Here is a 15,581-nt window from a genome sequence, read left to right as displayed (position 1 = left end):
AATAATCAAATGCATGTATATATATTTATGCTAACAAAAAAGAACCCTAGAAATAGATAGGAGCATCCCCAAGCAGCTAATCCAATAATTATGTCCATCCTTGATAGGGAAAATATAATACTTGTTTTGTACTAGAAACCCATAGATTAGTTCTACTACAAAGAAGATAAATGGTGGTAGAATCTCCACAGCTTTTGCTAGGTCCATTTTAATTCTCGTCAGTAACAAGTCATATAGTAGAAATATCCTCTCCAAGTATAGCTCCGCGATCTTCAAATAATATTTAATAAGGTCTCCTTGAATGATAATCTACAAGATCCTCCATAATTCTTCAAGAGTGATAGTAATCTCAAACTTTGGTAGCAAGAAGAAGCTCCTCTCACTCTTTTACCTCTCAATTAGTTATATCATCATCACTTAATAAGCTTTGATCCTCAACATGTATGCCACCTCATAGAATCTAACCAACACTAAGAGGTCCATCACCATCTCAATTAACTAATTTCTCTTACGCCAATCCAAATTTGGCCATTAGCGTCTACCAAAATTGAATTGAGTAAGACCTATATTATCGTATACAAGTGATATTCTTCAAAAGTGTCACTTTGTTCATGAAACAACTACAAGTGTAAGAACTAAATACTTTTATGCAAACACTCTTCTATGCAAACACTAATCTACTCACTTTAAGAACTACTTTATACTAGTTATCCCTTTTTCCATGCAGGTACTAGCCTATACAAGAAAATTGCTCTAGTGTAAGCATGACATTACAAGAGTATGATTTTCCCTGTTAAAGTATTTTCTTTGCAAATGATAATTTTCTACAGAAGTGATCATTCACTATGAAGGTAATTAATTTGTTCGTACAATTGTTGATCCTACCATGCAAGCGCTAATCTATCAAAATAATGCTTTCACTTTTCCTACTTCTACCAAAATTTATTACCCACTAGACGATCTCCAGAACTCAAGTTTTAGTACATATAAAATCTCATGTCCACTAGTTTTTGGTACTATAAAACTCACTCAAAATGGTGGTTGTAACATAGAATTCTCACAAGCATACATATTCTCCTTTGTGTAATCAAGGCTTTAATTTTATTGAAGGTTAGGGTACAAATAAACCTATATGGGCCTCTCGTAGGTCTATTTCTAAGCCCTATTAGGAGGCCTAGTCCCTAAATATTTCACTACTCTCCCTATTTCTTCCATGATTCCACCATTCATTTGAATTCCTTTTTTTTTCTTCTAGTCCTCCTTATGTCCAATCCTCTATACATTTCTAACCTTTGTTTTTCCCTTTTCTAGAGATCACTTGAAAACCTCTTTAGTGCTCTCTTGACAAGGAATCATTCCTTCACATTTCTTTTATTATTTTTTCTTGTTGATTGATGCTTGATTTTATATTTCTGACATGACACCACTTCTATTACTGGTAGACACCCTAAAATTAATTCTTTTTATATGATTAAATAAATAAATTATGAGTTATTTAATTATTTTCTAAAATTCACCACCTTTTCAATTTCTTTTAATTATTTATTATTCATCCTTGTAAGTGATTAAATTATATTTAATTTATTATGTTTCCCCATTTCATTTAAGGTTAATTAGTTTAGTTAACTCAACCGTACCCTTGACTAATTAATTCTTCTTATCTTAGTTAAGTGGGTAATTAATCCCTCAACTAGACATCGTTAGTATTTTTCACAATTTAGAATTTCTTTGAATCACCAAACATGCCATCATATGACAAGTGTATCTTATTCAAGACCCACATGTGTGTGTGTGCATGGATCTTGATCACACTCCACCTCACCCTTTGACTAGTCTCCTCATTGATTTGGCAAAAATGTGTGGGTGCCTACACTTTCCTCTTTCTCCCCTATGTCATATTTGTTTGTTGCAAATATGAGTTTATGTTGGCAGTGATGTCAAAATTGGTATTTTGTTGTTGATCTAAATGTAAAACTTAGTAACATTCTTGGTCCGAATGTAGTCTTGTAGAGTGTAGTAATAGTGCATTGGTGTATTGCTCATGCAGATGTATGTAGCCTTCTTGCTGATACTTTTGATGACATACCATGATGTTTTATGGATTTTTTTAATCTTTAGTGACGATCTTTGAGGTCCATAGTTGATATTCAGTTAAGTTTGATTGTTTCGGTGAACAAGTTGTCAATCAAGCTTTTTGGTCTAGATTGTGGTAGATATGTACTATATGTTCGTGTGCTTGCAATATGATGTTTTTGAATTTAGATTTTTATTATATTTTAGTTATTAAAACCTTAAGTGTTCTATAGCTAAAGTTAATTTGGTATGCATTTTGATTGGTACTGAAATAGACAATAGTATATAGAAATGCATTGTATTCCTCTACCTTCACTTGGTTGAAGCGATGCAGTTCATTTATTTGGATTTTCTGATGTCAAGTGTTGATATGATGGTCATTTGCAAGTGTTCCTAGTGGTCTACATTGATGTTTGAGTAAGTTGTTTTGGTGCGCTAGCAATGTTATCATTTAGGTTCAGTTTATAATATTTTGGTATGTAAAGGATGAAATCATTGTTGAGATTGAGGTAGATATTATATGTGTTGTAAAAAGTGAATGTGAAGTAGGAAAAAGGTTTGGAAGTATAGAAAAATAATAATGAAGGTAATTTTTAGTCAATTTTAAACTATTTACTATAATAAAAATTTAAGTGGTGCAGATATTTATATTTAAACTCTATTAATATTTATTATTAATAAGTTGTGCATCTTTCCCTAAAAAAGTGATCTTTTATGACTGCAAGTCCTTATTATATCTTATCTTGAGTTTGTGCATCTTGGTCTTGCATGTCCTTCTCAAGAGTAGTGATCTCCTTGACCTTTAGCCTAAAAATTGTATCCTTTTTATCATATAGTAAGATAGTTCTCACCTTGGTTTTTTTCACATTGGGTTTTCCATATTAAAATCTTGGTGTTCATGTGTGATTTATTTTGTGTTCTTAGTTCTTTCTTTTTACACTTTGATAAATAAATGGATGAGAAATGAAAGATCAAATCTATTTAAGTTACAATATATGTTGATTCACCCCCCTCTTAGCATCTAGTAGTATCCAACAATTAGCATCAAAGAAAGGTTCTTGAAGGAGTAGTCTAAAAACTAAAGTAGATTTGAGATTTGAACACTGTGATTGGATTAGAAAAGTATTTGGATGCTATAGAACAATATGAGTGGAATGTGGATGTTTGGGTGGTTATGGAAGGAGAATTGAAATATGTTCTTCTAGATTTGGATGAAATTGAGGAAAAGTACAAGAAGGTAGAAGAGGAAATTCCTATTTGACAAAGCTACTTGAAGAAGGAAAGAAGACCATTGATGATTTTGAAACAAATCTACATGAAAAACTGTACAATGTACCAAACTTGAAGAAGAAGTATGTATGTTGAAGAAAAAATTGAAAGATGCAAAAGGAAAAATTGACAAGGGCTTGAAGCTTAAAGATGATAGTGAAGTACTTTATGTAATCTTAATTGCTTAGAAGCAGAAAAAAGACAAAGGAAAACTTAAGTTTGAGAAAGGTAAATTTTCTAAAAATCCTAGCGTACAAGATAAAGGAAAGGAAAAGGTCAAGGATGAATTGAAGAACCCTAATAAAGACCAAAAAAATTTCATTCCAATTTGGAACAAGAAGATTATTAGAAATCCTCCTCCTATTCAAACAAAGTATTCATCATCGTTTAATGGTAACTGTTTTTCATGCAATAAAGTGTCGACATAGGGTTAGTAAATGTATAAATTAGATTATGGTTTAATAATTTAATGGTCAATGTTAAAATTGCAATAAGTTTGGACATAAAGAAAATGTGTGCAAAAGTAGGATGGTCTAGAATGGATATGAGAATTATGGTACATAAATGTTCGATAATTCAATGTATACTATTATTCTGGCAAAATGTTTGAGCATAAGGGTGTTGTCTGTAGATCAAACATAAAAAGGAATGGAAATGTCAAAATAAATAGAAATAGTTCACAATAAGGTCCAACATGATGCAACTATAATGAAATTAGAAATATTGCTAGGTTTTTTAGAGGAAAGAATAAGAATACTAGTTTGACAAAGAATATTGATATTAATGAAGAAAAGGAGAAAATGCAAATGAAATGGGTGAAGAAATTACAAGGGAATTTGGATGGAGGTCTGTACCTATTAGTGGTGTAGATTCCTCTTCCAGAAACTAGATAGAATGAACTGTTAGGAGGAGAATTGATTGTAGATCTTAAGGATCCCCTATATATTTTATCCTAATTTGGTTTCAACATGGTAGATTGTGTGAAGGATTTTTTGAGGATTTCAAAATGTTTGTGGTGATCGATAATGTTGTTTTTGGATTTTAAAGTAATAGAGTATCAACATTACGAGTTATAATAGTAAAATACATTTATATTGATATAGCCCTAAGTAGGTGGATGCAATGGATAAATTATCTTTTTGAGTTTATTATGATCACTTTTGATGTTGTGAATTTGAAGAGTTATTGAGTGAAAATGAGTTTCCTAGTGTAATAAGTGTAGTTGATTTTTTTTTTTATAAACTGGATAAGTTTTTTGTTTAGTCTATGAAAGTACAAACTGGATTTCCCATTGTTGTTGAGCTTGAGTTGAATCTACAACCTATTTTAAAGCCTTATCTTTATGTGGCAAGGTGTGTGACAAAGAAGGATCATTTTCAAGGGTTTTGATTGATGTCATTTATACTAAAGATGTTAGGGCATACATCAATGTGGAGATGAAAGAAGTCATGTAAAATTTCATGATATAGGAAAGGAGCTTATTGAAGATGACCTAATTACTTTCAAGAAGCAATAGAAGAATATTCCAAAGATGGGTTCGAATATTTGGAAAGAATTTTTTAATTTTATCTATGAAGAGGCATGGATTTAGATCATTCTAAGTCATATTCATGATGATGTGATGTACTTGGACCCACCACATAAGATTACAAAGGATTCCATTAGGGTATTCACTGGTTTGTGCTCCACCAACACTATTCCAATGAAGAATGTGGTGAAGAACAATATTGTTGTTAAGTTAATTGGTCTGAAATTAGATGGAAGGGCTATGACTATGGAGGATATCAATTATTTGTGTATCTAGTATGTGACAAAATGTTTGGTCTATAAGATCTACTACCAAAACTGGGAGGGTTATACCAATGTAGATAGAAATAAACATTGCACATTAAATGGTGGTTGTAGGAGAAAGGTTTGATCTTTATCAACTATTGAGGCAACAACTGTTAGTCAATCTAGAAAGCATAGAGAAGAGAAAGAATCCATTTAGGTATGGATCTCTAATTATCCGTTTAGCCTTTATGTTTATGAATGATGTTTCAGGAGTAAGAGATAATGTTTGGGATCATTTTTCTACTATTGCTATACAAATAAGACAACACATTAGAATTTTTGGCACAAGAAAAAATACATAAAATATAATTTATTTATGATGGTTTAAATTATTTTAAGATATAATGCAAGAGACAGATGGGTTTCCCATAGAATTGGTTTAAAAGTACAAAGATGTGTTTACATTTCTAGTGAGTAGAGATCATTGTTATATTGAGGCTATTGAACAGAGAACTACTTGGGTACCTAAATTGCCATTTGAGGTTTTAAAAGATTAAGTAGAGAAGCATATTTCTATTATATTGAAGATGTCGGTTGATCCTAATGAACATAGATTTGGTACTATAGACACCTAAAATTGTCCAATCTAATTAAATAAATATCTTTATTTATTTAATTATTTTAGCCTAATTCTTCTATTAATTAAATAAATCTTTATTTATTTAATTAATTCATTTATCCTCTTCTAGCCTTATTTCTCATTTAAATAAATACTTTTATTTATTTAAATTATCATTTTCCATATGTACATTGAGCACTATTAAACAATTGGGATATTCAGATAAAGTTATGAATTCTACAAACAAATTTACTATCAAAGCATATGATGATGAAGAGCGCTCATCCAAAGGCACAGTCACCTTACCTCTCAGAGTTGGGCTAGTTACAAAGGATGTGGTTTGTCAAGTCCTAGAATTGGATCTCACATACAATATACCCTTGGGATGCCCATGGATTCATGAGATGAGCATAGTCCCATCTACATATCATTGATGTATCAAGTTCCCACACAATGGAGTTGAAGTGACCATCAAATCTGACCCAAATCCATTCATATATTGCAACAATCTACTACATAGATAAGAAATAACAATCCCAGTCAATCGAGAGGCTATTCCTTCATCAGCATATGTTGATCTTGAATCATTAAAATCTTCTACATCAAAACAAGCAGAGATCAAAGAAAAGTTCAAGATTAAAGACTTGGGATGTGGTGAGTATATCTTTCATGTTGATCAATTCCCACTATCTCCTAAGGTATTCAGTCAATAGGAATAGTCTACAAGAAACTTCCAATACCAAGGAATTGGGTGTGAACCACCTAGTGTTGTGGCTACTAAGTCTGAATGCAAATCTCCTCTAGTGGTGCAAGCAACTCTTGATATCAATAGTCCTAAGAGTGGTTCCAACAAAGAATTTACTGAGTGTATCACCAACCCTCTTGAGAACTCACATAGCTCTACCATTTCATCCACTCATTCCATTTCCAGACCTCTCCCAAACTTGGATCAATAAGAATCACAAAAGCCCTTACTCACCAAGGATCACAAATCAAGCTTTGAAAAGCAAAATATAAAAGTCAAAAATTAAAAAAAGTCCTTTAGTCCAGATCAAAATCAAAAGTTATTGGACTCTACAAAAATCAAAGTCAAGGATAAAAATCCTATGAACAAAAAAGAACAAGAGTTGATCTCCCCTAATATCAAAATAACTGGGGGCAAAAGTTCTACAATTTTAAGTCAAAAAGAATACTTGTTGATATTAAGTCTCCATCATGCCATCCTACTTTCACTTCTTTTCACAATCATAAGCCTTCATAACTCATCTACTTGTTCCACACATCCTTTCCCTTTTGAGGATACATCATGGACCTTTAATGGAACTTCCTTGAAGGACTTTGTTATCAGGGATGCCCAAACTTCTTTAGGTGACATGCATATGGAAAAATGTAGTCCACACACTAGTAATTCTATCTCAATTCCTTTATCAAAGAAGACAGTCACTCGAGCTACACATCATTCAGTAAAGGAAAAATGCATCTACAATCATAAGGTAAACGCTCGCACATTTGAGCTAGGTGACTTAGTTCTCAAAGAGAATCCTAAAAATCAGCAAGATAGAGAGAAGAAGGGAAAGTTCGAACCAAACTGGCTTGGTCCTTACATCATCATAGAAGCTTATGGATCCAGTGCATATCAACTCTCAATCACAGAGGGCAAACCTTTGGAGGATCCTATCAACAACATGCACCTTCACAGGTTTTACACATAGCTCTTTAGAATATCCTCATTCAAAAAATAAAAAATAAATAATAATTTCAAAATACAAAAAAAATCATAAAATAAAAAAATCGTTACTTGGTGAAAACCTGGCAAACAGGCGCCTTGTGACACAAATTTTTTTTTTGAAAAACAAAAATTTTTTTTTCCAACAGTGAAAACCACTTCGGTGGTGCCCTAGGCAAGTACCATGATGAAAACTGGGTCACCAGCACCATGTGTAGAGACATTGCTCCTCCCTCCTTCAGGATTCCATTTCATCCTTCACTTTGCACACACTCACAACCTATCCATCCACAATAAAACTTACCCATTCCCATCATGGCTTGTTATTGATCTACCTAAGATTGGTTTGTCATTCATAATAAAACATTCCTTTTCACCCCTTTCCATTCATAATAAATCAGCTCCTACCTGTGGCTAAGGCAAATCCTATGTCTAGTGATGGGTGTGGAACTAAGAACATCACACGTTCTGAGGAGTGCAGTTTCTTCCAAATTTTCTTCAGTCTATCCATGCACAATCCACAATAAAGCAACATTTGCATCACCAATCCATAATAAAGTTCCATCTTCTTCGCAATAAAGTTTCAGTTTCATGGATTCAGTCAATTTCAGATGAGACACATCAGCAACAATGGGCTTCAACAAATCAAATCTTTCAACAGACTCGGACAACATTATGGTTCAATGCTATCTATCCTTTTCTGAAAGTAAACATTGTGACCACAATCAAATAAGACTTATACAAGTGACAAGAGACATTAAATTTGAGCACTACAGTAGATGTTGGTGTCGAGTCTTGGTTTTCTTTTGATTTTAATTTTTTGGTGACATGTCTTTTAGCTTTTCCAGGATGTCTCTAACTAGAGATTATGTCTCCAAGATGTCTTTGACTAGAAAGGCAAGGATGGGGTATCGTCACCTATTTTTCTTTTGCTATCTGTGGATTGTCTCTTAGTAATGTTATGACTTGTCCAAGGAAATGAGGACACTAAGAGTCTAGTGTGAACTGGGGCATTCCTTGTTTGTGACTATCTGATCTCCATGCAAACAGGTACAATGACTTTCTGGGTCGAACATATGCCTAGATTTTCATAACCTACTTGCCATAATAAAGCTCAATGATCATAACACACAAGAAGCTCTTTCACTTTCATATCTTCTATCCTTCATCCCCCTTTCTTGATTGACCTCCATTGTCCTTCTTGAGTCTGTGTAGCCTGCTATCACACGATTGAGTATAATGACACACCAAAAAAAAAATATCTACATTTCATGTAGTTTGCACCTGCATTACCACATATAAGCATTTCATACATACATATAGATATCACAATTGCATCACATCCTGCACACAACACATATTAGCACATTTTACATTTGCATCATGTAAATAGTTATTTGCATTATCATATTTATCTACATTTCATACATTCACATTTGCATTGGCATAACATATTAAAAACATGAAAGAACAAAAATATTGCATTACATCATGTACATATTTGTATCCATATCATAACCATCACATAGAAACATACATCATGAAACATCTCATCACATAGAAACATACAACATAAAACATATAGAAGCATCACATAGGGACACATGCATATAGCTGCTGCAAAGATGAATTATCTCATATATATATCAAAATCATAAGTGTCATGATACAATGATGTCAAAATACATATGGCTACAATCACCTTATACATCCTCTAAAGTTACTGCCATCTCACCCATCGGCAAATGGAAAGTGCAAGTCTCTGAGTACCATCTCTCAGCTAAAGCAATCAACAACCCCATGTTCGCCTGAAACTCAAGCACATACAAAATATATTGCAGGTCCATAGCCTGAACCATTTCTCTCTCCTCAACTATCAGCTCTGCTCGCAAACTCTGAGTCGACAGGAATCTCTCTCGTGACTCTAGCATAGGTAGATACTCCTACAGTCAAGCAAATCAGTTGTGTCAGTCAAAGTGGCATTCCCTGTTCATCACAAAATGCTTCTTTTTATCTTAGTGCTTATGATACTATATCCTAGTGACACTCACTGCTCATCACAAAGTGTTGCTTCTATCCTAGTGACACTCACTGTTCATCACAAAGTGTTGCTTCTAACTTCATTTGATCAGCAAATTTGTTATTGAAGGCAGCAACATTGAGGTTATTAGACATCAGCTAATTAAGTTCTAACAAATCCATCATTGATCAACCCGAAAAAAGTATAAATATATTTTTGATCAGTTACTACCCCCAGATGGAAATTAAGTTTTTGATGTTTGTCAAAAAGGGGGAGTGATACTATATAAGGGGAGTAATATAATATATTAAGGGAGTGATATAGTTTTGATATAGTATTCAGAATATTGTATACAGGGGGAGTATACCGAGCAGAGTATGCAGAGTATCCAATGATAGTAAGTAGAGCACACAAGCATAGAACCGAGCATGCAAAATTAGAGTTATGTATAGTATAATGATAAGGGGAGTATATTTGTTTATACTATTTCATTGAATATTGTATATGTTGTCAAGTATAGACATTTTGCAATATATATAGATTTTTCAGTTATGACTTTGAAAGTAGTTTTTGTCAAACATCTCAACTAATGTCAAAAGGGGAGATTGTTACTACTTATCAAGTTGCCATTAGTTTTTATATTTAAAGTCATACTATATACTCTAGTCGGTTAGCACTACCAAATTATGCAGTCGGTATGCACAGTCTAGTCGGTTATAGAAGAAAGTAGTCATAGAACACAGTATACACTGAGTTGTCTACCAAGTGAAACATGTTACCAGATACATTGAACCTGGACATGCATATGAAAACATGTTACAAGATCGAGGCACATCAAACCGTTATTACATTGGAAATTGCACTAGAAGATTGCGTATGATTTTGAGATCAATCTAACCAATGAAATATTTTGTATAGTTATTCATTTGAGGAATCATGTTTGTAAGATCGAAGCAATGAATTAGATCACCGTTTTAAGAGATCTATTTATACAACATAAGTTAAGGGTGTATATGTGTGTGTAAGAAGACTGTTACAGAGACACAGAGGTCACCGAGAATGTTTTTAGAGAACAGTCAAAGAATAGAGTAAACAAAAGGGTTTACCGAGTTAATATATGGGTTATCGAAGTATGCTATAAGCAAGGTAGTCTATTTTGAGCACATTTAATTTGCTATAACATTTCAGATGTAAAGTTGCAGATATTTGTAATGATTTTATTGTAATATTGTGAAGTTAAAAGAGAAACCTTTAACAGGGTAAAAGACTCTAATCAAGTCTATAAATTGTAAAGCCTCTAACTAGGTGCAACATTCAGATTAAATGTTATAAAATCCTCTAGCAAGGTAGATCTAACAGATCTTGTTACTCCTAACAGGGTAAGCTATCAGAAATAGCTAAAATGTAGCTCTAACCAAGCACTCTTTATTATTGCAGTAGTGAAGTTGTGGGTGCCATCCCCACCATAGTTTTTCTCTCTAACCAAGAGTTTCTGCGTAACCAAAATATATGTGTTATGGAGTGAATCATGTATGATTGTTATTTATTTACTTTAACTTTATTTAATATTACTACACTATTCTGTTTATGTATAACAATAAAGTTATTATTCAAGAAATTTTTTGGAGTACTGATTCACCCCTCCCCTCTTAGTACATTAGCTTTCCATATTGGGCCTAACATGTTGTTGTTAGGCTAGGGTTTTGTGGTTGAATTCATTTGGTCTTTCAATATTGTTGTTATCTATTTTCACCATAAATAGGTACCATAGAAGAAATATTTTCCAAGATGAGAAAAGAGAAAGTGGAGAAAGGGAATGAGAAAATGATGGAGAGGCTATATTAGGCAATCAATCTACATCTATATATGAATTATTTGGTATGACTCATGTGTTGACAAGTCATCTAGACAAGCATAGAGGAGGTCTAGATTTGTCTCCACCTCTTGTTTGGTGAAGATAGTTTCCTTTGGAAACCCTACTAGATCGACAACAAGTGAGAAGAAAGGGAAAAGGTGAAAGTAGAAAGAAACAAGAAAGAAGGAAGATCAAGAACCTAATATTAAATAATTTGAGAGCAGCAGTACTGATGAAGAAGTATAGAAATAAATATTTATGATTCATACAAGGAATAAAAGAACAAAGATTGAAGAAGAGAAGAAGGAAAAAATGGAAACAATGTCTTTGAATACAGTGAAAATAACTTTTGTCTCTCTAGTAGACACCCCTACCAAGAAGAGAAAAGAGGAGAAGAAGAAAAAAATAACAAATCCAAAAGAAAAGAAGAAAAAAGATGAGGATGATCTAGACTATTATCAATTAGATCTTGATAGTTTGGTAATGGCTATATGTGAGCATGATTCATTAGATTTTTATGTTGGGTTGTATCTAGATGCACCTCCAATAGACAAACAAAAGATTAATAAGGTTGTGATCAACTATTTGATTACTTTTGATAAAACTATAAGTGACATAGGAGAAAAATTGCCTAAGAATCTATTAGAAGTTTTGAGGAAGAAGAGAAAGGATGTACTAATAAAGGAGTCAATTATGAGGGCTTAAGTGTTGGATATGGTGTCTAGCCCATTATCAAAGGATGATAGAGCCAAGATAGTGTAGACTCTAAACACAACATTTAAAATGAAATAAAGAGTGAATTTTATCATGGGAGATGATATGATAGATATCAAGAAAATGAACAAAGAGAAATGAAGGCTACTAAAGAACCTTAGAAGACTTTGTCTTCTCCTTCAGAGAAGATAAACATAGGAACTAGCTTAGGAGAGATGAGTATTAAGATAGATCCAGAAAAGAAAAAAAATGACTAGAAGAGTAAAGATGTTTGTTTGCAGATTGATCCAAGTAATCTACTAGACATAGATTAGAATGTGGAGGAAGTATATGTAGAAATTGAAATCATGAAATTTCCACAATCCATAATAATATATTTGTTATTCTTCTTAATTCAATTGTGTAGCTTTTTAATCTACCATATTCTATAATGATATATCTTTTAGTATAAATTCTAAAAGATGTAGAGAAGGAGAAGAAAGAGGATTTGGAGTAGGAGATAATAGAATAAAATATAGAAGAGAAAGGCAAGAAGGAAGAGACAAGGGAAGAGAAGAATTCATAGAGGAATGAAAAGAGTCTAAAGAAGGAAAAGGAGAATGAGAAGAAAATAGAGGTTGAGAAGATAAAGATGACAATTGGAGAATATTTTAGATTCTTTAGGGACTTTGGAACAAAGTAATTGTAGTTGTAGATGAAGTTTTAACCGATAATACAATTTGGGGTTCTATAGGTGCCTATGTCTCATGGCAAGATGGACTTGGACTAGTTTTCACCCCTCCATATGTTGCATATGAGTGATATTCTTCATCACAAGAAAAGGATGAGATATATTATGCCTCACATAAAATTCACTGAATTAATCAATGATAGAGTAAAGTTTCTCCATGAAAAATTTTTAGAGTTAAAGGTGGTTGAGACTTTAAGTGATGCAAAGTAGTTGCAGGCACTACTTATTAGATTAAAATATTATGCTTCTAATATGGAAGTTACAATTTTGGAGGATACAAAGAAAAAGGTAGATGAAAAGAGATTAGGACAGTTGGTGAATAAGTATGTAGATTCACACACTCAACTAAAGGAAAGTATTTAAGTGTTTTTGACTAGATTGTATGTAATGTTGTAAATGTATATAAATTTTGTCATTAATGACCAGAGTCAATAAAAGAAATTAAGAAAAGGATTAATAATTTTGAAGCAAAAATTTACAATTTTCTAGTTCAATAGACTAGAAGGAGGATAGAGATTACAAATAGAGAACTTGTAATTTAAGCTTAAACTACTAGCTGATAAAAAGAGTAGACCAAGAAGGGTTTTGGGCATCTGAGAGATATTGTAGATATGTATCTTACTAGCATGGTGAAAATTTATGAATAGTCTTAGGAGTTGAGTAAATTAGTAAAGTTTTCAACTAGCCGTGTTGAGGCAGAGAATCTTCTTTTGAAGATAAAGAATCAACACAAGATTTTGGTCTTTATGATAGTTGATTGGAATGTTATTTGGGCTCAATTGTAGTTCATTCATAAGGATATCATACCCCCAACCCAACAAGGGCAACCAGCCTAGCAAGATGGTTAAATATTTTTCAATAAGATAATTTTGATTATGTACATATGAGGATAAGTTGGATGTACAATTTTATTTTTCAAGTTACATTCAATTTTGAGGCGGTGTTGTAGATAGGGGAGTTTTCTATAGTTTTTTGAGTTTGTGTTAAGGAGGAACCCTTTGTCCTTCATGTCAAAGGGGGAGAAGTGTTTGATGAATAGATAAGTGCTTTGAGTTGGCACAAGTGTTTCCATCAATGCTAAAGGGGGATATTGTTGTAAATATGAGTTTGTGTTCTCATTGGTGTCAAACTTGTTGGTTTATTTTTTAGTCACTTGGTAAGTTTTTTGGTTTGGATGTAGTCTAGTTTTCCAAGCTTTAGTGATGATCTTTGAGGTTCATAGTTAACATTCAGCTAACTTTGATTATTTCAAGGGATAGTCTATTAGTCAGGTTTTCTAGTTTGAATTGTTGTAGATATCTATAATCTATTCATGTGGTTGAAATATGATGTTGTTAAATTTAAATCCTCATTATATTTCAATTATCACAATCTCAATTGTTCTACAGTTCAAGATAATTTGGTATGAGTTTTGATTGACATTATAATAGAGAAATAGTATACATGAATGAGTTGTATTCTTCTTTCTTTAGTTGGTTGGACTGATGTGGATCATTTATTTAGGTTTCTTGATGTCAAATGTTTCTATGATAATCATTCATAAGTATTCTCTAGTGTCTTCATTGATGGTTGAGTAAGTTGTGTTGGTGCATGTTAATAGTATTAACATGTGGGGTTGACCTATAATGTTTTGGTCCATGTGGTTTTGTGCAGAATTATAGGAGTGGTTTGGAAGGTGCACTGACATGGTGTGATGCCTCACACATTTCATTTTCCTTTAGCATTGTCTTGGAGAATGTTTTTGGGTTGACTGTTCTATATTTACATGTTATATCTAATTAGGCCAGCCTAATTAATGTTAGTGTGGTTGCAAATGGTATATAAAGGATGAAACATTGTGGAGATTGAGGTAGATGTTGTATCTATTGTGAAAAGTGAATATAAAATGATTCAGAAGCATGGCAAAGTAGTAATGCTGGCAATTTTTAATGTGTTTAAAATTGTGAAATATAATCAATATTTCAGTGGATGTAGATCTTTTTAGTTTAGCTCTATTAATGTTGATCATTCATAATTTGTGTAACTTTCCCTAAACAAGTGATCTTTAGTGACCAAAAGTCCTTATTGTATCTTTCCTTGAGGTTGTGTGCCTCAATCTTGCAAGTCCTTCTCAAGGGAAATGATCTCCTTGGCCTCTGGTCTAAGCATTTTAACCTATTTATTATATAGTTCAAGATAATTCTCACCATAGTTTTTTCTACATTGATTTTTTGACATTAAAATGTTGGTACTCATGTGTGATTGCTTGTGTGTTCTCAATTTTTTATTTCTACAATTGTGGTAAATGAATGATTAATAAGTAAATGATCAAATTTGGTTAAGTTTTAATACATGTTGATTCATCCCCCTTTTAAAGATTTGGTAGTGTTAAACATCTTTGACTTCCACCTTTCTTCCACTTTAGCTTCTCTAAATATCAAACTTATAAGCCTCTCAATGTGTGAGTATACCTAGCCATGTTACCCTAACCACATGTCACTCTCTTGACCATCCAAATTATGATTTTTTAAAAGGCTAAGCCTCCATCCTTTGTCACAATCTCAACTCTCCATCTAAGACCTCTAATTTTTCCACTAATAATGTATAAATTAAATCATTATCATCTATTTTCATCAATCCACTTGCTAGTAAATTCTTGTTTCTCTTCTTTCATAAAAAATCCATCAATTACATCAAGATTATTCTTGTTTCAATAGAAATCCACTCAATTGCACTCACACATTGGATAAAATAAAGTGAAAGAGCCATCTAAATATTTTGATAGCTCCTGCACTCTCATTATCCATAACTAGATATAAGAGT

The sequence above is a fragment of the Cryptomeria japonica genome, chromosome 7 (genome assembly GCF_030272615.1).
Source record: "Cryptomeria japonica chromosome 7, Sugi_1.0, whole genome shotgun sequence".
Lineage (NCBI taxonomy): Eukaryota > Viridiplantae > Streptophyta > Pinopsida > Cupressales > Cupressaceae > Cryptomeria > Cryptomeria japonica.
Note: the sequence above shows the minus strand (reverse complement) of the source record.